This window comes from Macaca thibetana, chromosome 8 (genome assembly GCF_024542745.1).
Source record: "Macaca thibetana thibetana isolate TM-01 chromosome 8, ASM2454274v1, whole genome shotgun sequence".
Taxonomy (NCBI): Eukaryota; Metazoa; Chordata; class Mammalia; order Primates; family Cercopithecidae; genus Macaca; species Macaca thibetana.
The window spans coordinates 74,925,861-74,947,969 of NC_065585.1; the positions used below are offsets into that span (position 1 = coordinate 74,925,861).

The following is a 22,109-nucleotide window of genomic DNA, read 5'->3' on the forward strand; positions in this document are numbered from 1 at the left end:
AAGGGTGGTGGGTGAGATAGTGGGAAGGGAGTGGAGGTAGATCTGGAAGCCTGAGCCTGGATGTTAGACTTGCTCCTGCACATGCTCCTCTGCAGTCTTGAGCCACTCAACTGTTCTGGTTCACCTCATCAATTTAGGCATAATAACTTCTACTCCATCTATGTTATACACGTGGAGATGAGATGTAACAAGATCAATGGCTTCAGTGTACTTTCATTCACCAAAGATGATATACACATGCTCTGTGTTAGGTGCCGGGTCCTAGCAGGAAGGAGGACTGCCTTGGTAGAACTTAGACTCTCATGTGAAGACAAACAATAAACAAGTAAACAATAAGGAATTACAAATCAGGGCAGGTGCTATAAATCAAGGAAACTATATATTGCATTTGGGGAGGGGTGCTTAAATAGGAAGATCATTAAGAGGAATCGATGTGTAATCCAAGGCTTAAAGGATGCTTGAGAACTGTGATGTGTAGTGTGTAATGTTAGTCCACGATTCTGATATCAAAAACTCTGGTGTGGATGTTTACACATGTATGAACATCATAATCATCTGAGGCATATCCTTCAAATTGCAGATTCATGGACCTTCCTCTGGCGGGGGTTGGGGGAGTCTTAATTTAGTAGGACTGTGGTCACGCTCTAGAATCTAGAATCTGCATTTTTTAAAAGCGTCCAGATGATCCTGTTGATCTGTTAAGTTTGGAAACTATTGTCTTGGAGAAATTCTACTGAGAAACAAGAGTTTCCTTTCAAAGGAATGACTATGGCTTAGTCTTCTTTAATTATGCTTCTCGTCTGCCATGCTTCGCTTCTTATACCAACCTCCACGATTTGGAAACTTCTGTGATCTAGGACCCTGAGCCTTCCCAACGCTGCTGTGGGACTTGTTCCCTTTTTCCCAGCAGGTGTACTATATGAAGAGAAACTTCTGGATGCTGTTAAGTGGGAGAAGGGGGCTGTATTTCTAGTGCATATTGGAATTCTGGTGTATACCATTGTATGTTGAATCGACTGCTGTGGCCTGGTTTGGCAATCTAAGTGCTTTTTGTAATTTTATACCTGCAGGAAATATGTTTGGAATTCCATAAAAGTTGGCATGAAGAATTCTCACGCCATAATTCATTGTATCTTTGCTCTCTGCCTAGTTTTAATATAACTTTAATATACTTTGTATATATATTCAATACATTTAATGAAATTGAGTGGTTTCAAATTGAGTGGTTCTTGAGTGAAACTAGAAATAGCTCTTATCTTGGGATCATAGGTTCTACTGAAGCCCATTTGAGTCTTGGGGAAAAGGAACCGAAGCTGCTTCCTCTCTTCTCTCTCCCTCCTGGGGGATTTCAGGGGAGCCAGTAGCAATTTATTTGAGAACATTAGAGTAGCCATTGGGATTTACCCATGAGAGTTTTTTGGTTTGTTTTAGAACCAAGTTATGTTTTAAAAAGGTTGGTTGCTAGTAGTCCAGTAGGCTAGTGGCTGGCAGGGTGTGGCTCATGTCAAACAATCTTTTGGAACACAGCCTGTCACCTTCTGCTTCAATGGAGAATGGCCTGAATAGTGATTCTTAGTTATCTCGGATGTGCACTCCATCGCTTTTTATGCTCAATCATTGCTGCCTATAGGACCACCCCAACCTGAATGATGACTGTCATTCTCTGATAAGAGGAAGGAGTTGACACCTGGCTTGTGAACATATTTATCTTAATAAAGCACAGGGAGTTGTTAGAGCTCACCCTCTTCTTTCATCCAGGAGAATCCAGAAGTGTCAAGGTTTCTCTGGCAGGAGCCCGGCCTGCAGGTTGGGTGAGAACTCATGAATAGGACTCTGACATGTGTGTTCACCTCTCCCTTGGAATGTCTCACTTTTATTTCAGCACAATTTCCGTGTTCATCTCGTAGGTGTAAGGTGGAGTGGGTAGCCTCCTGCTTGGTGTGCTAATAACCAAAACAGATAATCAACCACCTTCCCTTTGTTTTCCTTGGCATGCTGAAAAAGGCATACACAAATACTAATAAGAGCATCAGAGAAATAAATAAACTCAGAAAATACAAGAAACAGCTGGGCACGGTGGCTCATGCCTATAATCCCAGCACTTTGGGAGGTCGAGGCGGGTGGATCACCTGAGGTCAGGAGTTTGAGAACAGCCTGGGCAACATGGTGAAACCCCGCCTCTACTAAAAATACAAAAATTAGCCAGAGGCATGGTGGCCCGTGCCTACAATTCTAGCTACTTGGGAGACTGAGGCAGGAGAATTGCTTGAACCCGGGAGGTGGAGGTTGCAGTGAGCTGAGATCACACCACTGTACTACAGCCTGGGTGACAGAGTGAGTGAGACTCCTTCTCAAAAAACAACAACAACAAAAAAACAAAAACAACAACAACAACAAAAAAGAAAATACAAAAAGCTTACAACTTTGGTAATTTTTAAGGTATAGATTTTAGATGTTAGCAAAAATGTCTTGCTTACAGGACTGATTTTATCTTATGTTCTTTCTTGAGAATTCTAATGTCTAGCCTCAGAGGACAGTGAAAAACTCACATATATCTAGTCAGACTTAATTTTTGCATGGTCTCTTGCTTGCTCCCACAAGGAAGGCAACTCTCTCCTAACCTTATTTTCCTGTAGTTAGAATTCTTATTTTTCAACATTACTTCTTGGCTGCTCTTTGAGATTTCTTCCTTTCCTATCCCCTTCCCCAGTGGAGAGGTGAGGAAGGGAGTGTGGAACTCAAACTTTATTTTATTTATTTATTTTTTATTATTTGCTCTGTCACCCAGGCTGAAGTGTAGTGGCATGATCATAGCTCACTGCAGCCTCAAACTCTGGGGCTCAAGTGACCCTCCAGCTTCAGCCTAATTTTTCAATTTTGTAGAGACAGAATCTTGCTATGTTGCCCAGGTGGTCTTGAAATGCTGACCTAAGCAATTTTTCCACCTTGGTGTCCCAAAGTGTTGGGTTTACAGGTGTGAGGCACCACGCCCAGCCATACACTTTACTGAGCTTCAGAATCACCTGAAGGGCTTGTTCAAACCCAGACTGCTGGGCTCCACTCCAAGAAGGTAGAGGGAAGCTGAGAATTTGCATTTCTAAAAAGGGTCCAGGTGATGCTATGCTAATATCACTGGTTTGCTAACAATACTTCATTTTTTTTTTTTTTTTGGAAACAGAGTGCAGTGGCACGATCTCAGCTCACAAGCCATTCTCCTGCCTTAGCCTCCCAAGTAGCTGGGATTACAGGCACCCGGCACCATGGCTGGCTAATTTTTTTTTTTTTCTGAGATACAGTCTTGGTTTGTCACCCAGGCCAGAGGGTAGTGGCGTGGTCTTGGCTCACAGCAACTTCTGCCTCCCAGGTTTAAGTGATTCTCCTGCCTCAGCCTCCCAAGTAGTTGGGGTTACAAGCGTATGCCACCATGCTCAGATAATTTTTTGTATTTTTAGTAGACATGGGGTTTCACCATGTTGGCCAGGCTGATCTCGAACTCTTGACCTTAGATGATCAACCCACCTTGGCCTCCCAAAGTGCTAGGATTACAGGTGTGAGCTACTGCACCCGGCCAATTTTTTGTATTTTCAGTAGAGACAGGGTTTCACCATGTTTCCCAGGCTGGTCTGGGATTACAGGTGTGAGCCACTGTGCCCAGCCAATAATACTGTATGTTCTATAGAACATGAAGCTCACAGGCTTCATTGATTGGTTCATTAATTAATTCATTCAACAAATATTTTTCTCAGACAGAGCTGTGGGTGCTGGAGGTTACGCTGATGCACAAGATGAAGTTCTTGCCTCAGGGAGCCTCTATGCTGGTGCAAGAGGCAAACATACATCATGCAATGTTTGTCTGGGATAAGGGCTATGAAGAAAAAGCAAACAAAGTAGGTCTCTTTGTAGGAGAGTGGTGGCCAGGGAGAATCTCTTCGAGGAGATGAGGCCTCCAGGGAGAGGAGTGGCAGGGTAAAGGCCTGAGGTAGGAAAGTGTTTGGTGTGTTAGAGCCTCCGCAGGAAGAGGCTGGTCTTACTGGGAGTTGAGACAGGGAGAGTGGTCAGAGCGGGCGGCAGAATGTTGGTAAGAGTCACACACAAAAATATTCCTGTGACCAGATACGTTCAGGAAATGTTCGTTTCAACAACATTAAAACTTTTTTTTTTAGTTTTTTTTTTTTTTTTTTTTTTTGAAACAGGGTCTTGCTCTGTTCCTCAGGCTATAGAGCAAGCTGTAGGTGCAATCCCAGCTCACTGCAGCCTTGACCTCCAGGGTTCAAGTGATCCTCCCACCTCCTCCTCCTGAGTAACTGGGACTGCAGGCATGCGCCACCAGCCTGGCTAATTCTGTCCATTATTTTTGTAGAGATGAGGTCTCACTATGTTGCCCAGGCTGGTCTTGAACTCCTGGACTCAAGCAATCCTCCCACCTCGGCCTCCCAAAGTGCTGGGATTATAGGTGTGAGCCACTGCACCCGGCTGACATTAAATGTTTTTCTTTATTGAAGAATTTTCCTAAGGTTTTTATTGTGCTGATCCCCATTATTAATCTCCAGGAGAAGGATAAGGTATTTTTTTCTCAAATTTACATGACCATGAAACTTTTACTCCCTCAATCACCTCGCAGACTGATGTTCTTTGAAATGCATTTGGGAAATCTTGATCTAGCAAGTCCTACTCTCTCATTTTCTAACTGGGAAAACTGAGGAGCAGAGAAATGAAATAGCCTGTTCCAAATAATAAAGCTTGAGGTGACATGAGGCGGTGGAAGGAACACTGAGTTTGGGGGTGGAAGATGAGGTTTGAGACTTTGCTCTTGTATTTTGTGAATGTGGGACCTGGCGTCTGTTGCCTAAACTGGGTAGTTTCCTCAGCCAAAATGGGAGATTGCACTGTTTGCTCTCTGAGGATCCTGGAGTCACTCTGGGTGAGTGACTACTGATTTTTTTTGACTTGGGAGCCTTGTGTCAGTTAAGCCAAAGGAAAAGCACTGGGAGATTCACATAAATACATTCATCAAATACCACCATCTAGGTTATTTTTGCTTTCAAATGAATATACTTCCCAGACAAGTAATTAAAATAAAATCTGTCAGAGGATGTAAAACTCTAAATCATAAAATGTTGGTTAAAAAAAAAGAAGCAATGGAGAAAGACTAAGATCTATGGTAATGTACTTTGCTGTAAAATATTTTAGCATTGATTTCCATTTTTATGAAATTCATAGTTGATTTGAATACAAACAGTAAATCTCACAACACGTGAAATCTATCTTTTTCTTGTTTGCTTTCCAAGGAATTGTTGAGGAAATAATTAGGAAAAAAAAGACTCTTGGATTTTAGTTTTTTACTAGCTATATGAGTTACTTTGGATTGATTTTTCTTTATCTATAGGAGGGATCCAAATATTCCTTAAGGTCTTTTCAGCTCTACTAATTTAAGATATCTATATTTGACAACTTTTGCCTTGAAGGGATGTTAGCAATAGAATCTTGGTCAAGGTGTGACAGGGACCTGAGGGTTCTGAGGACTTAGGATGTGAGCTGTGTATAGGTAAGGTAAAGTCATGGTAAATAATTGTGTTAAAGAGAAGATGCCAGTTGGGAGCTCTTTGGTGAGATTTTCCTAAGGAATTCTGCTGTTCCTATAGAGCAACAAAGTTTGGGCATTGTTTAAAGAAAGAATGAAGGTGTATACGTTCCTTTATTATCTATTCACAAGTGTGGGTTCTCCTCATTCTGGGCCCAGGGTAGGAATGTACTTTCTGGCCCCCTTGGGGTTGGATGGGGCCATGTAACAAATTCTAGACAAACAGTCCCATGTAGTTCTGCAAGGGATATACCCAGGCCAGAACACTTAACTGCCACGGGAACACCCTTTTCCTCTGTCACAGGGGTGGCAACATTCTGGTGTCATCAGCCTGGGTTCTGGAATCAGAAGTCATGGAGCAGATATCCCAGATGACCCTTGAATGGATTATGAATTGTGACCAAGGAATAAACCTTCATGATTATAAACCCTAAGATATTTAAGCCTGCTTCTTACTGCAGCATAATGTAGCCTATGCTGACTACTGGATTCAATAAGTTGAGAAATCCCAATGAATCAAAGGGAGAGCAGCCATCTAGTAAATAAATGTATTAAAGAAAAGATGCCAGTTGGTAGCCCTTTGGTGAGATTTTCCCTAGGAATTCTGCTGTTCATATAGACTAGCAAAGTTTAGAGACTTGGCTAAAGAATGAATGAATGACTGTGTCCCATTGTTATCTGTTCAAACTGGTATAAGCTATAAAGCATATCATGCAAGAGGCAGTATGCTAGTTTGGGCAGGCCTCTCCTCCTCCTTCTCCTGGGAGGTCAAGGCTGCAGTGATCTGTGATTGTGCTACTGCATTCCAGCCTGAGTGACAGAGCAAGACCTTGTCTCAAAAAAAAAAAAAAAAAAAAAAAAAAAAAAAAAAAGTCAAGCATTTGTGAATTTTCAGAATGTAAAATATCAAGGCTTTTCCAAATCAGATAAATCAGGAATGTTCACCTTTACATCCAAAAAAGAAAAAAGAAAAAAATTCAAATAGAAGTTCAGCAGAATAATGTAAAGCCTTAAATAGGTGACCAAAATTCAAATTATCAACAGATAGCTCAATTTGATGGATCTTTCAGTAAACTTTAGTTTGAAACAACAACAAAAAATACCATTTACCAAAACATGAAAAATATTTTCAGGAAATTATTATCTAATTTGAAAAATAAAAAATGGAATCCATGGCAAATAAGAAAAATACAAAAAAGGAAATCAACCCTTGATATGGTTTGGCTGTGTCCCCAACCAAATCTCATCTTAAATTGTAGTTCCCATAATCCCCACACATTGTGGGAAGGACCCGGTGGAAGATAATTGAATCATTGGTTATCCTCATGCTGTTCTTGTGATAGTGAGTTCTCATGAGAGTTGATGGTTTTATAAGGGGCTTTCCCCTCTTTTGCTCAGTACCTCTCTTTGCTGTTGCCATGTGAAGAAGGACATTTTGCTTCCCCTTCTGTCATGATTGTAAGTTTCTTGAGACCTCCCCTGCTATGCTGAACTGTGAGTTAATTAAACCCTTTTCCTTTATAAATTACTCAGTCTCAGGTAAGTTCTTATAACAGTGGGAGAATGGATTAATACAACCTTTATAGGAATCAAGAGAATATTACGGACAAATAAAAACTTCTTAAATCAATAGCATATCCTGCATTATTGTGTGTAGAAAACTATAATTAATGTAATGTAGTTTTTGTTAGTTGCATAATCTAAAAGTATGAAAAAATTGTTATTATATCTCTAAAGAGACCACAGAGTTGTTATTGAAATATACACTTCTTGAGACAATGGGCAAAATTCCCATTTGTGGGATATTTCTTTTTATTTGTGGGAAGTATCTTCTTCTTTTCATACAGTGAAACGAAGAAAAACTGTACTAGATGAGAAATCTTTTTCTCTAAAGTAAGCTTCTTAAATACCTTCAATAATATAATACTTGTAAAATCTAAATTTTCTAAACTCAGACTTGAAACAGGCTATTATTAAACAAACACACTGCTTGGCAGTGTTTTTTCAAAAGTTAAACTATTTAAACCACCACACTGTGCTTAAATCATATTTCAAACTTTTATACTTAGTGCTTTTATGTTCTGAATGTAGACTCTCAATCTAATGACAGTCTAGTCTGAGCCCTGCAATATGTATACAAGCAAGTAACATTTCACTTCAAACCAAAAGAAATGATTAATCTTCTATTTTTGTCAAAATCATAATATTAAGATAACTATAAAAATTAGGATTTATCCATGGCCAATTTATGGTATTCTATGGAAAGCCTTTCTTTATTCCTTCTTTACTCTCAGCTTCCTCTTTGGAAACTTCTACATCCACCTTTTATTCCTCCTCCACGTTGTTAAAAGATTGAGAAGATTTTGGTAATAATTTTTTGGAGTGGTGCTATGCCCAGTCTGTGTCCCTACCCAACTCTCATGTGAAATTGTAATCCCTAGTGCTGGAGGTGGAGCTTGGTGGGAGGTGATTAAATCATGGGGGTGGCCACTCATGGATGATTTAACACCATCCACTCTGTGGTGTTCTTGTGATAGTGAGTGGGTGAGTTATCATGAGATCTGGTTATTTAAAAGTGTGTAGCACCTCTTCCCTCTCTCTCTTCCTCTCGCGTCGGCCATGTGAAGTTCCAGCTTCCCCTTTGCCTTTGCCTGTATTGTAACTTTCCTGAGGCCTTCTCAGAAGCCAAGCAGAAGCCATCATGCTTCCTGTACAGCCTGTAGAACCATGAACCAATTAAACCTCTTTTCTTTATAAATTATCCAGTTGCAGGTATTTCTCTAGAGCAGTACAAGAAAGGACTAATACAGAAAATTGGTACTGAGGAGTGGCGCATTCCCACACAGATACCTGAAAATGTAGAAGTGACTTTAGAGCTGGGTAATAGGTAGAGGTTGAAAGAGTGTGGAAGGCTCAGAAGAAGACAGGAAGATAATGGAAAGTTTGGAACTTCCTAGAGACTTGTTAAATGGTTGTGACCAAAATGCCAATAGTGGTATGTACAATAAAGTCCAGGCTGATGAGGTCTCAGATGGAGATAAGGAACTTATTAGAAACTAGAGTAAAGGTCACTTTTGCTATGCGTTAGCAAAGAGTCTGGCTACATTGTGCCTCTGCTCTAGGAATCTGTGGAACTTTGAACTTGAGAGAGATGGTTTAGGGTATCTAGTGGAAGTCATTTCTAATCAGCAAAGTGTTCAAGATATGGCCTGGCTGCTTCTAGCATTTTATGCTTATATGTGTGTGCAAAACAATGACCTGAAACTTGAATATATATATATATAATGTTTGAGACAGAATATTGCTTTGTTCCCCAGGTTGGAGTGCAGTGACATGATCATGGCTCACTGTAGACCTCTGCCTCCCAGGCTCAGGTGATTCTCCCACCACAGCCTCCTGAGTAGATGGGTTTATAGGCATACACCACCATGCCTGGCTAATTTTCTTATATTTGTAGTAGAGGCAGGGTCTTACTGTGTTGCTCAGGCTGGTCTCGAACTCCTGGTTTCAAGTGATCCTCCTGCCTCAGCCTACCAAAATGCTGTGATTATGGGTGTGAGCCACTGCACCCAGCCCTGAAATTTATATTTAAAAAGGAAGCAGAACACAAAAGTTTGCTAAACTTGCAGCCTGGCCATGTGGTAGGAAAAAAACCCCCCTCATTTTCTGGGGAAGAATTCAGTCAGGATGGATAAATTTGCATAGTTAAAAGTAAGACAAATATTGATAGATAAGACAATGGGAAGAAGGCCTTGAAGGCACTTCAAAGGCCTTCATGACAGCTCCTCCCATCACAGGCCCAGAGGCCTAGAAGGGAAGAGTGATTTCATGGGCTAGACCCAGGGCCCCCTGCCCTGCACAATCTCGGGACACTACTTTTCACATCCCAGCTGCTCCAACTTCAGCCATGGCTCAAAAGATCCCAGGTACAGTTTGGGCCGATGCTTCAGAGGGTGTAAGCTGTAAGCCTTGGAGGCTTCCATGCAGTGTTAACCCTGTTGGTGCACAGAGCACAAGAGCTGAGGCTTGGGAGCCTCCACCTAGATTTCAGAGGATGTATGGTAAAGCCTGAATGTCCAGGTAGAAGCCTGCTGCAGGGTTGGAGCCCTCATGGAGATTGTTTACTAGAGCAGTGCAGAAGAGAAATATGGGGTTGCAGTCCCTACATGAAGTCCCCATTGGGGCACTGCCTACTGGAGCTGTGAGAAGAGGGCCACCATCCTCCAGACCCCAAAATGGTGGATCCACTGTCATCTTGCACCCTCAGCCTGGAAAAGCCACAGGCACTCAATGCCAGTCCAGGAGAGCAGCTTTGGGGACTGAACCCTTTAAAGTCACATGGCAGAGCTGCCCAAGGCCTTGGGATCCCACCCCTTGCATCAGAGTGCCTTGGATATGGGACATGGAGTCAAAGGAGATTCTTTTGAAGCTTATGATTTAGTGACTGCCCTGTTGGATTTCGGACTTGTTGGACTTGTAAGGGGTCTGAAGCCCCTTTTACTGAATTTATCTCTTTTGGAATGGGAGTATTTACCCAATTCCTGTATCCTATTGTGTCTTGGAAGTTACTGACTTGTTTTTGATTTTACAGGCTCATAGGCCAAAGGGACTTGCCTTGTCTCAGATGAGACTTTGGATTTTGGACTTTTGAGTTAATGCTGGAATAAGTTAAGACTTTGAGGGGACTGTTGGAAAGGGATAAATTGTATTTTGCAATGTGAGAAGGATGTGAGATTTGGGAAGGGCCAGAGGTTGAGTGATATGGCTTGGATCTCTGTCCTCGCCCAAATCTCATGCTGAATTGTAATCCCCAATGTTGGAGGTGGGGCCTGGTGGGAAGTAATTGGATCACAGGGGTTGTCCCTCATGAATGGTTTAGCACCATCCCCTCAGTGCTGTTCTCATGATAGAGAGTAAATGAGTTATTGTGAGATTTGGTTGTTTAAAAGTGTGTAGCACCTCTTCCCTCTCTCTCTTCCTCCTGCTCGGGCCATGTGAAGAACCAACTTTCCCCTTGCCTTTTGCCACAATGGTAAGTTTCCTGAGGCCTCCCCCAAAGCTGAGCAGAAGTGTCATGCTTCCTGTACAGCCTGCAGAACGGTGAGCCACTTAAGCCTCTTCTCTTTATAAATTACCCAGTCTCAGATATTTCTTTAGAGCAGTGCAAGAATGAACTAATATAACAAGTATGGCTGCAGTCTGAGCCTTTTTGAAGGACAAAGGCAATCTGACAAAAATATCATAAAGAGTCCTAAAAACGACCCTGAAAGCAGAATTGCTAAAGCAAAAGCTGTATACAATTTCCAAACCAGTAATCTAAGGTCTTCAGTAAAATAGCATGGCAAATCCTGATCCACATAGAGTGCTGAGGGTGCTGACATACTGCTCATCAGAAAAGAACCTGAACCAAACCATGATGGAATTGGTTCAATACTCTTCCACTCTTCATCACTTATAAAGTTTCTGAAGTCCTTCTTAGTCCTTGGACCCTGATGGTGTCTAAATTCACCATCCTTACAATGATAAATAGTAGGAGAGCAGTTACGATGAACTGTCTACTCAGTCCTGGCTGCCCTGTGACATCTACTTTTGCTACATTAACCTCAAGAACTTCTCCCCATTCAGCAAAACTTTCCCATTCTGGTGGAAGCTTTTGACAAGCGGGGTACCACAGGGCACAAAATTCTGTCATCCAGTCTCCTTCCAGCAACTGTCTTCAGTTCTCATCCATGATAATGCATACATCTCTCTGCCACCTGTTCTGTTTCTTTCCATGTCCTCCAAAGCAATAGCACCAGGACTGCCAGGGAAACCATGACTCCCAGAGGGTGCCATGTCTGCTGCTTGCCCACCTCACAACAAGTGAGGCAGCCTCAGCAGACTTGATCTCTCTGGGCCCTGGTTTCTCCATCTGCATAAAGGGATAGTAATATTATCTAGCTCATAGAATTGTTGCCAAGAATAACTGTTAATATATGTCAAGACCTTAGACTAATGCTTGGAATGTAATAGGCAGTCAATAAATCTTAGCCATTCTTCTCTCTCCTCTACTCCCTTTCCCTTTCATTTTAAAAGGTTTTATTTATTTATTTATTTATTTATTTATTTATTTATTTATTTATTTCGAGACAGAGTCTCACTCTGTCACCCAGGCTGGAGTGCAGTGGGGCGATCTCAGCTCACTGCCACCTCTGCCTCCTGGGTTCAAGTGATTCTCATGCCTCAGCCTTCCGAGTAACTGGGATTACAGGCACATGCCACCACACCCAGCTAATTTTTGTATTTTTACAAAAATGTACAGAGGAGTTTTGCCATGTTGGCCAGGCTGGTCTCAAACTCCTGACCTCAAGAGGATAGGCCAAGGCTGATCCATCTGCCTCAGCCTTCCAAAGTGTTGAGATTATAAGCATGAGCCCCCATGTTGGCTCTATTATTTTTATTGACATGGGAAAAAAAAGGACTCAAAGGATAGACATCTGTGAAAGTAGCCATCTCTGGGTAGTAGGATTCTGAATGACTTTTATTTCTTTGGATTTTTTTTTTTTCATACCAAATTTGTGTGCACTGAACTTGTTACTTTATAGTTAGGAAAAAAATATTATTTAAAAACAGTATATTGGCTGGGCACAATGGCTCACGCCTGTAATCCCAGCACTTTGGGAGGCCGAGGCAGGTGGATCACTTGAGGTCAGGAGTTTGAGACCAGCCTGGCCAGTAGGGTGAAACCCCGTTTCTACTAAAAACACAAAAAAAGTGGCTGGGTGTGGTGGTGCATGCCTGTAGTCCCAGATACTTGGGAGGCTGAGGCAGGAAAATCGCTTGAACCCAGGAGGTGGAGGCTGCCGTGAGCCAAGATCATGCCACTGCACTCCATCCAGCCTGGGCAGAGAGCGAGATTCCATCTCAAAAACAACAGCAGCAGCAACAAAACAAAACAAAACAAAACAAAAATCCCCCCAAAACCCCCCAAAACACTATATTTACTACGATTTTTTTTTTCCCAAAGAGTGTATACCACTCACTACATTAAGTCCTGTGATTAGTGATTTTACCTCAGTTTTATGACCTACTTCCATTAGCTTTCACCCTCTTCGAAACGTCTTCCATCTTGACTTTTAAATTTCATTAATGATTTTTTTTTTCCCCCTTGGCCACCTGTTGTTGAGACCAGTGAATCTCCTGGTCTCTAATAACTTATCAAGTCTTATGAATCTTTTCTCCTAAACCTCTCACACTACTGTCCACTGTCCCAACCTACTTCTGATCCTTACCACTTCACGTCTGGACTATTGGGTTTTTCTTATCCATCGACTTCCTTTTAATTCTTGCAGAGTAAAGCCAGACAATGCTCTTAAAATACCACCTTATATCATTCCTTTGCTCAAACACTAGCAGAGGCTCCTTACATTCCTCATTGCTGAGGATAAAATCCAATTTCCTGGCTCGACATTGAAAGCTGTCCACGTTACTCAATCTCTGCTATCTCAAATAATTCACCACTTACCTTATTTATGGTCTTTTCCTAACATACTTCTGTACAGTAGCACTTTTGCCCTCCTGCTTCCTTTATGTCCAAATTTTACTTGTCCTTCGAGATCTTGCTTAAATACACACTCGTCTGAAATGTTCATTTTTTTTCCTTTGTAAATTGCAATAGCCCTGCTCTGTTTGGCCATTAATCACACACTGACTTGAGATTTTCTTATGTTGAAATGTTGTTAATCTATATCTTTTAACATTTCTGTTGTCTGTTTCTTCTCTCCAACTAAATTATACTATTTCTAAGGGTGCTTACATTTTGTAACACCCCAGTGCTTTACAGAAGAAGATGGGTAATAGCTAGGATATTGACAGATGAATTAATATATCTAATATTTGATAAAAATAGATGCTAGAATAAAAATACTTCATTTTATTTAAAAGTAAAGACAGAATTTTGACTTGGATCTTTTCCTTGTTGACTTTGTTTTGACTTTACTATTTATAATGTTTTTTATCCTGATAGTCTGAGCTTCTTTTAATGGTCAGATCAATATTTACTTGAATATCTCCCAAAGCAAGCTTTCTGTAATTCACTTATTAGAGAAGGTCTTTAAATTTTTGGGTATAGGATTTTAAAAATGAAATAAAACTCCAATTAGTAAAATCCTAGTTTCAGAGCAAATGCTTCTGTTGTTAATGACCTGGGTGCTGTCCCACTGGACTCTGGGCTCCTTGAGGGAAGTTACTATTTCTCAGTCGTGTCCATGATCTCAGTACCTAACACAGCCTCTGCCACAAGGTGTGAACTTGCTGTGTCAAATGAAAACTGCAGAGCAGCACTGCAGACTTGGAAGGAGGGAAACATTACATCTCAGATAATTTTAAATATTTGTCATGAATTAAATATTTTTCTTCTAAACAAACAAAGCACAATTTTTAATGACTGTAATTTAACAATATAGTATCCCTCCCTCAAATCTCTTATCTTCTGACTCAGTACATCCATGTCTTGGATTTACAGTGTCTACTCATTTGATCGTGATTGCTGCCATTCTGGTTTTGCAGAGGTTTCACGTTTCTGTGTCCCTGTAGAGTGATCATGCTGAGATGGCTCTGTGCGTGTTCTTGCCCCCAGCTTCTGCGCCTTTGAAATATACCCTAGAACACTCAGGTGGTGGGTGGTGATGGGAGCTCAGCTAGCCAAGAATGAGGGAGCAAGGGGATGTGATCAGAGGACCTTTAGGGTGCGGGAACAGAGGAAGCCTCAGTTCTACACCCTCTGACAGCCAGCTGAATGGGGAAATTCCAGGCCTTTATTCTTTTCCCTCCTCCCTCCCTTCCTTTCTCTCCTCCTCCCTCCATTCCTCCCTCCCTTCCTTCCTCCCTTCCTTCTTTCTATGTAAGTAACATTGGAAGGGAATATGCTGTTTGTACAATGGCAGTCCTGGCAACAGCTCTCTGTTCTCTTCAAATCCCCTGAAGTCATGATGTGCCTCTGGCCTTTGTTCTTTCCGGTTCTACTCACCCAGCTGTTGCTCAGTCTTCCTGGGCTGTGGTCTGTTTATGATGCCCTCAGAATGTCAGCAGGCTCCCTTCACCAATCCCATGTGACTGCTGATCTTCACCTTCACTGCCCTTTATTTTTTTTGCTTTTAGTTTATACTGCTCTTATTTATTGTAGTTTAAAGCTGCATATTATTTTGATGTGTGCATGTATCATAGTTTCTTTCCTCTATTTATTTTTATTTTAGAGATAGGGTCTCATTAGATTGCCTAGGCTGTAATGCTGTGGCTATTCACAGGCACAGGCACAGCTCACTGAAGGCTCACACTCCTGGGCTCAAGTGAGTCTCCCAGCTCAGCCTCCCAAGTAGCTGGGACTACACGTGTGTGCCACCACACCTGGCTCTCTTTCCTCAATTTTAATAATTAAAATTTGTTAGGAATATTAGGTCTTTAGGTGAGATAAATGTTACAAATATGTTTCTCCCACTTTTTTAGTATTTATTATTATTATTACATTTTTTAATGTTTAATTTTTGTGGATACATAGTAGGTATATATATTTGTGGGGTACGTGAGATGCTTTGGTACAGGCATGCGGTGTGAAATAAGCACATCATGGAGAATGGGGTATTCATCTCCTCAAGCATTTATCCTTTGAGTTACAAACACTGCAATTACACTTTTCTTTCTTTCTTTTTTTTTTTGAGAAGGAGTCTTGCTCTGTCGCCCAGGCTGGAGTGCAGTGGCATGATCTCGGCTCACTGCAACCCTGCCTCCTGGGTTCAAGTGATTCTTCTGCCTCAACCTCCCGAGTAGCTGGGATTACAGGCATCTGCCACCATGCCCAGCTAATTTTTGTATTTTTGGTAGAGACGGGGTTTCACCATATTGTCCAGGCTGGTCTCGAACTCCTGACCTTGTGATCCGCCCTCCTTGGCCTCCCAAAGTGCTGGGATTACAGGCGTGAGCCACCACACCTGGCCCAATTACACTCTTTTAGTTATTTTAAAATGTACAATTAAGTTATTATTGACTATAGTCACCCTGTTGTACTATCAATATTTTTATTATTTTAAAATAAACTTTATTGTATATATTTGAGGTTTGCAACATGTTGTGGGATACATATATTAATAGATAGTAGAAAGGTTATGATAGTGAAGGAGATGAACATATCTATCATCTCAGATAGTTAATTCTTTGTCATAAGACAGCAGCTAAAATCCACTTATTTAACAAAAAACCCGGATATACAATATAATTTTATTAACTTTAGTTCTCATGCTGTACGATAGATGTCTAAACTTGTTCATCATACGCATCTGCTATTTTGAATTCTTTGACCTACATTTCCCATTCCCTGACCACTCCCCCACCCAGCAGGTGGTAACCACTGTTTCATTCTCTGTGTATTTGAGCTCTTTTTATGATTCCACATAGAAGACTCTTACTGTCTTTGACCACTTACTTGATGATGCCTCAAGGGAGATAAAGCTTCTTGCCTAGGGAGCTAAAACTTCTTGCCTTTCAATGTCCAGGTTGGTTCTCCTAGGTTTTAATTTTTGTCACACATCCAGCACTCTTACTTGCATACTGATTTTTGAGACAGTATGGGTCAAAATTATTCACAAAACACAAAATACATGGACAAAAGAGAAACCAACTATATGGAGACATACTAGCTTTGGTAGATTGGCTGAAGGTGATGGTGCTCTATAGTAGCTAAGGCCCATTAGCCAGGAGGCACAGTGTTGTGTCCTGGGCCAGTTTTACTGCTTGAGAATGCATTCTGTTTCTTGGGGAATGAACACACACACAATACTGAAACAGATGACTATGTGTGTGGAAATAAATACATATGTTTGGGGATATTTCAGAGACAGATAGTATTTAGATGAATCAGCACAGGGTGTGGTATCCTTAAGCACAGTGGATATGGATTCCAGAATCATGCCAAATTACTTGCATTCAAATCTTTTAGGTTTGGCTTCTGAAGGAACTCAACCTAAGATATTTGCAATAGCAAAGACTTTCATATTTGTGAGAAGATAATTTTAGATTATACTAAGACTATAAATTTAGTTGGGATGCTTTCCTTGTTCCTTAATTAAGGTACACAGTAGGGAAGCATCTTAAAGAATAAAATGCTAATGCATTATATTGTTATAGTATCTAATTCATTGTTTGAACAAGATGAACATTAAAAATGATAATTATATGTATAATCAGTTTATACCAAGGTTGTTAGAGTGAATTGTTTACTGGAGATATGAGGGGTGATTATCATATCACTCTAGCCTCATATACTATGATGTTAGTAATTCTTAGAGTAATATGTTTATAAAACCTCCACAAGATGTAATCTGGGCGAGGAGTTTGCAAGCTGAGTTGGCATGATTTGGATGAGTCCGAATCCAAATTAATGAGTTAAATGTAGAATACACAGCTAGGAAGACTGAGGGCCACTTGAGCTCCATATAGGGATGGTGGGCTAAGGTAAGTAATGAGATTTTCACAGGTCTCAGTATACAAGTTCCAGACTCAGCAGATTACCATCCAATTCCGTACTAACACCTTGAGCTCTTGTACAGTCTTTTATTTTTTTTTTTAAATCAAGTTTTCCCCTATAATGGTAGAGTAAACATAAATTTCATACTTATGGGATAAGCATACTTCACTAAAGGAAGCAAAGCTCCTTAATGGGGTAATTGTTAGTGTGTAATTTTGGTTTGAGTTGCTGAACTAGTGAATAATCTCAGGGTTGCCTTCCTGAAATAATTTGAAATTGTGTGATTTTTTCTTTTAAATCTACCTCTGGATTTGTTATGTAGGACTCTAATGAGATTAAAATCCTATAATCAAGAACAGAAATGTCATTCAAAATGAGAAAGCCAATAAAAGAATGGGGCTAATAACAATATTGGGTTTGATTCATGATTTGGGAGAGGGGTTTACAACATTTATATATCATGTACCTTGTAAAAAGAGTGTTTTTAAGTCAGTTTGTGTAAAACAGTCTCTTGAATGTAGTTTTGACCTCAAGGTTGTTGGGGAGATTAAGGAGATCATGTATAGCTAGTGCCTGGCATCTGTTTGCATATACCAGTTCTCATAATGATTTTCCACTGCTACTATTCCTCTGTTATTACTTCTATATTCAGCTAAAAACTTTGAGATCCAATAGTTAGTTCACAACTCACGTGATGGCAAAGCCTAATCTGACCTGATTTGTGGCTATTTTCAAAATCATACTTAGTGTGAATACTCGTTCGTTTGTTGCAGAAATATTAGTGTGCTTGATTTTGGAACGCCATTCCAGACTTCATTGAGATGTTACATAACATACAGCCTCAGGCACCATTTTACTTTTGTAAAATGTGAAAAAATCTTAATTCCAAGACACATCCAGCTTTAAGGGTTTAGGCTGAGGGATTGTGAACCTGAAGTCATGTTATCATCCAATCCGGGCAACCTTGATTAATTGCCATGGTGCATAAGCACATGCGGATGCTGATAACTAGGGCTGTCTGCAAAACTAACTGCTTCTTTCGGGTCAGTGGCCGGATACTACTCAATTGCAACGATCATGTGGCATAAAGAGAAAGTTATATATTTGAAGCATTTCTAATGGGGGAAAAGGAAAATGATATGTCAATTTAGGGCACGTACAGGTCTGAATCTTGATTGGTCAGAAATGTATCAGAAGTTGGAAAGAATAATGTTACTCTTTGTAAGAAGAGGTTGATGTGTCAGTGTTAGATGCCACGAGTTGAAATGACGTAAGGCTCCTGATTTCATCCTGTGGGTGATGATGTGGGACTCTGGCTGCATTCGTGGGGAAGGGATGAGGACAAGTCAGCAGGGGGCAGCTGCTCAGCCCTAGGTTACAAAGGGGTTCCCTTGCCTTCTGCCATGCAGACAGCTTTGCAAATTCAATCTACTAACATTTAAATGCATCTTCACTCTTTCTTCCAAAATTTTGGAATGGATCCTTAACTATTCCCTATTTTCTTAGACTGAATTGTCAAGGCTTTTACTTAATTTCTTTCAGGCTGTTTAAGTAATCAAAGTATTCATTAATTTAGAGCTTTCTCCAAATATTTGACATAGACATCATTTTCCTCAATTATCCACACAGTTCTACGCAAGATAATTTTTTGGGCCGGGCGCGGTGGCTCAAGCCTGTAATCCCAGCACTTTGGGAGGCCGAGACGGGCGGTTCACGAGGTCAGGAGATCCAGACCATCCTGGCTAACCTGGTGAAACCCCGTCTCTACTAAAAAATACAAAAAACTAGCCGGGCGAGGTGGTGGGCGCCTGTAGTCCCAGCTACTCGGGAGGCTGAGGCAGGAGAATGGCGTAAACCCGGGAGGCGGAGCTTGCAGTGAGCTGAGATCGCGCCACTGTGCTCCAGCCTGGGTGACAGAGCGAGACTCCGTCTCAAAAAAAAAAAAAAAAAAAAAAAAAAAGATAATTTTTTGAGGGATTCTAGATGACCAAATATGTACTTTGGCTGTCCATTTTGTAGATTACTACAAAAACAACTATTAAGTTGTTGTTGTGTGTGTGTGTGCACCCACATTTGCCAAATCATGAGAAGATCACTTTCCTGGGGAGAACAAAATAAACGATTGTTTCTAAGGGTTCTTACTAATGAATAGTATTACCCAAACTCCATTAGAGGAGCTGCAAAGATGCATTGCACTTGTGAAAATTTGGTACATCACATTAATCGTTGTAGCTTAAGCACTGAATCCTGCTAGGGACACTTATAATTATTTTTAAAATGCTCCTAGTATTTGTTTTTTTGTCCCTCAGCATATTTGCCTATTGGTGAAACTTCCTGGAAGTAGTTAAAAATTGAGGGATTGGATGGATCATGAGGTTTATAAGCTCATGATAAATCTGTATCATTGACAATAAGCTAAACAGTTGCCACGTATGAAATAATGTTACTTATTCAGGCCATCCCTGATATGAAATGCAGAGCTCTTAAAGAGAGTATGAGATAATTAGATACAACTAGAAGCAATTTTTGGTGATCACAGTTGACATTTTTATATACTAGTTTCTTTGGTATTTTTAGAAGTATATTAACTTCCCATTTTGAACTATTAAATATTACATAATAACTATATCATCTGTAGGCAGGCCTCAGAATTAATGCTTTATAAGTGATGAGGTTACTCCAGAAATATCCTTGAGAATTTGATAAAATGTGTAAGTAAATTTAAAAATTTCACATAGTGTATTTATGCAAACATCTCTATAATAACTTTGCTCTGAAAATTATAATAGCTTCTGTGACTATTCAGGATTCTCTATTTAAAAGATTAGGACTTGGTGTCGAGATTTCTTATGTATTATTTGACTGTTGCACATAATATCCTTCTGCTAGGAGAACAGCAATGGTGGTTTGATTTCTTTTGGATGGTTTGCTTTTGATATTTGTTGGGTTAAAGTGTGATTTCATTTGTGGCTGTATTTAAATTACATGGGAAACCATGTGGTGTAGAGTAGTATTTGGATTTCAAAGTCAGACAGACTTGGGCTTGAATCTACTGCTTACTAGTTTTGTAACTTGGGTGCATTCCTTACTATTTCAAAGATCAGACACCTTCTTCAAAGTGCAAAGTAACTAAACTTATCTTTCAGATAACTTGTTGGCAGGATTTACTATTATGTTTAAAAAGCACGCAGGAAGCACTTTATAAGTATTCATTCTCTTCTTCCTTTTCTGTCTCCTGAAGTCTGTGGTTATTGGAACCACTGTTAGGCATTTATCATAGAATAACTTATGTCAATAATTATATTTTTTACACCAATTTTATTGAAATATAATTTTAACGTACAATAAGATTTACTAAATTTAAGTATAGAATTTGGTTGCTTTGACAAATATCTATAGTCCTATATTTACCACTACTATCATGATAATGTTTCCATCACCCAAAATGTCTGCTTGTGCCATTATGCAATCTCCACCCCCTTCTTGCCCCCAAAACCATTTGAGATGCTCTCTAGCACTAGTTGTGTGAACATGTATTTTAATTTATCTTGGGTAATCTAAGAATGGAATTGCTGGGTCATATGGTAAATGCCTTTCTTTCTTTCTTTCTTTTTTTTCTTTCTTTCTTTCTTTCTTTCTTTCTTTCTTTCTTTCTTTCTTTCTTTCTTTCTTTCTTTCTTTCTTTCTTTCCTTCCTTCCTTCCTTCCTTCCTTCCTTCCTTCCTTCCTTCCTTCCTTCCTTCCTTCCTTCCTTCCTTCCTTCCTTCCTTTCTTTCTTTCTTTCTTTCTTTCTTTCTTTCTTTCTTTCTTTCTTTCTTTCTTTCTCTCTCTCTCTCTCTTCTCTCTCTCTCTCTCTCTCTCTCTCTCTCTCTCTCTCTCTCTCTCTCTTCTCTCTTTCTCTCTTTCTCTCTCTTTCTCTCTTTCTCTCTTTCTCTCTTTTCTCTCTTTCTCTCTTTCTCTCTTTTTCTCTCTTCTCTCTTTCTTCTCTCTTTCTCTCTTTCTCTCTTTTCTTTCTTTTTCTTTCTTTCTTTCTTTCTTTCTTTCTTTCTTTCTTTCTTTCTTTCTTTCTTTCTTTCTTTCTTTCTTTCTTTCCTTTCTCACACATGCATAGCCTCCTCCATTATGAAGAGTCCCACCAGAGAGGTACATTGATTATAAGTGATGAACTTACATTGCCACATCCTTGTCGTCCAAGATTCATAATTTACATTAGGATTCATTCTTGGTGTACATCTTATGGGCTTGCACAAATGTATAATGATGTATCTCCACTGCAATTATCATTTCATTCTCCATATAGGTCTCACACTCTGTTTAGGAAGGGGCATGGCCCTGTTTTTCACTCATAATATTTAACATAAGATATTTTAAAAGTATAACTTACCAAATAACTACTGACTGATTAATGATTAGGGAATAGGGTGTTTTGGGCAATTCCAATTATCTGACAACCAGATATGCAAATTCCATTTTCTAAGACTTTGGTAACAAAAGAAAATACAGTTAACCATAAAATTGACATCATCATCATCCTCCTTTTGTGAAGATACCTTTTTTAATTTTTAAAATTTAAAATTAAAATTTAATTAAAATTAAAATTTAAAATTTTTATTTTTAAAATATTATTTAAAAAAATTTTTGTGGGTACAGAGTAAGTGCATATATTTATGGAGTACATGAGATGTTTTGCTACAGGCATGCAATGTGAAATAAGCACACAATGGAGAATGGGGTATCCCCTCAAGCATTTATGCTTTGAGTTACAAATAATCTAGTTACATTTTAAAAGTTATTTTAAAATATACAATTATTATTGACTATAGTCATCCTATTGTGCTATCAAATAGTAGGTCTTATTCATTCTTTCTATATTTTTTTGGTACCCATTGATCTGAAGACACTTTAAAGTCTGGTATTGTCTCAGAATTATAATTTTAACTATAAAGTCATATATAATAATAGAAGTAACAATAATGATCATTGTTATAGCTGACACTGATGAGCATTTAGTGTGAAGGGCTTTATGTAAATT

The 22,109-nt window shown here is 39.7% G+C and overlaps 1 protein-coding gene and 1 pseudogene across 2 annotated transcripts in view; one reads left to right on the forward strand and one right to left on the reverse strand.

The window, feature by feature from the left end:
• The window catches only part of SLCO5A1 (solute carrier organic anion transporter family member 5A1), a 159,784-nt gene that overhangs the window by 24,276 nt on the left and 113,399 nt on the right, over nucleotides 1-22,109 (forward strand). The gene's annotated exons all lie outside the window — the stretch shown is intronic.
• LOC126961569 (thioredoxin-related transmembrane protein 1-like) lies at nucleotides 10,756-11,416 on the reverse strand (annotated as a pseudogene).